At 37.2% G+C, this 1659-nt stretch overlaps 1 pseudogene; it reads left to right on the top strand.

Annotated features, from left to right (window-relative positions):
- Positions 1 to 926: 926 nt before the first annotated feature.
- On the top strand, positions 927 to 1659 carry LOC131750445 (UBX domain-containing protein 2B-like; annotated as a pseudogene).

Raw genomic sequence — 1659 nt, 5'->3', positions numbered from 1 at the left:
AGTGAAATAGATCACAGAGCAAGACCAAGACTTTAGAATAATTGTAACATTCTTGGGTGGAAAAGGATATCACACTTATTTTTTAAAATCAACTGAAAAATTGAACATGATTCTGAAGCAACCAAATCCTCAAAAGAATGATCAGAATAAGCACATCTAAAGGGTACATGTGTGACCCAGAGGACTGAGTAAATATGTTTTTCTGTCACATAGCACAACACCAAATATGCAAAGTATTTTCTTCTTTTAAAAGCTAAGATACACAGAGGGTTGATCTAACACTTTCAATATCAGCTAATAATAAAGTTCTGAAGAAGAAAATAGAAAGAATATGAGAGGAAGTTATACTCAAAGAACGAAATATCCTAGAATTGAAGAAAAACATGAATCTTCAGTTTGAAAGGGCCCACCAAATGCCAGTTAGGATCCCTTTTTCAAACTAACATGAGATCTAGTGTGATGCAATTTCAGATGCCATGGTAAGGAGGAAATCTTGAAAACTTCCAATGAGGGAAAAAAAAAAGATGAACTACAAAGGTATGAGAATCATATAGACATTAAGTCTCATTGAAAAACAGGATACAAGAAGCAAAGGGAGAGAATTTTTCAAAATTCAGAGGAAAAATTACTTTGACTCTAGAATTACATACACAGCTCAACCATCATTGAAGTGCAAAAATAAAAGGACTTTTTCTGTAGTGGGGGACTCAGAAAGTTTATCACCTACAGACTTGCTCTGAAATAAATAATAAAAGAGGATAGATCAGTACCAAGAAAAAGGAGCCCAAGAAAAAGAAGTGAGAGGCAGAAAGCAATGGTGAGCAAAGACTTTAGTAAATTTGTTCAAACTAAAGAGTAGGACAAAATGGGGTGGGGGGGATGGAGAGAAACATTAAAAGGATTAGAAGCCAGGGAGCTGGTGGAAAATGGCCAAGGCAGCACCTAGCCCGCAGAGTCGTAAGAGGAGGTCTTCAGGGCTGTGGCCCCCAAAAGCACAGGATTTGCAGAATTTAATAAGAATATGAAGAGCTTGCAAAAAAAAAAAAAAAAAAACCTGAAAACAACCAAAGCGATGATGTGTATCAAGAAATAAATTGGCCTTAGCAGCATTGTATGAAGTGAAATGCAAATCTTCCTAATCTGATAGACCTAAAGTTACAGTCTTTAAAAGTCCACAAATGCCACCACAAATGTTTTCCCACTACTGGGGAGATGTTCACTTGTTTAAGGTGCTGACTACCACATCATTCCATAGTAAGGTTCTAGTCAAGTGAACATGGGTACAGTGGATTACATATAATTCGACCTTCTACTGGGAAAATTGTGAATGAACTTTTCAAAGAGGCAAGGGACGTGGGACTGTCCCTCTGAATTAAACCTCAAGAGCTTCGGGTGATGACAAATCTAAGTCATCGACAGGTGGAGGATACAGATTGGGTCATTCCTTTTGTAAGCGATCTGAATGCATCAGTAGAGAAAATCAGCTTCAAGATATCAGATTCTGCTTAAACTGAAGCAACAGTTTCAGTTTAGATGATGGAGAATTGAGACCTTACAACGAACCCAACAAATGCTCAGTTTCTTGAGTCTGTTAAGGGAAGGGTGACTCTCTTTGCATGTATGCCTGAAATTCAGCAACTAATATTAGAAATCCTTTAA

Source organism: Kogia breviceps, chromosome 2 (assembly GCF_026419965.1).
Source record: "Kogia breviceps isolate mKogBre1 chromosome 2, mKogBre1 haplotype 1, whole genome shotgun sequence".
NCBI lineage: Eukaryota > Metazoa > Chordata > Mammalia > Artiodactyla > Physeteridae > Kogia > Kogia breviceps.
Note: the sequence above shows the minus strand (reverse complement) of the source record. Positions and strands in the feature narration are given on the sequence as shown.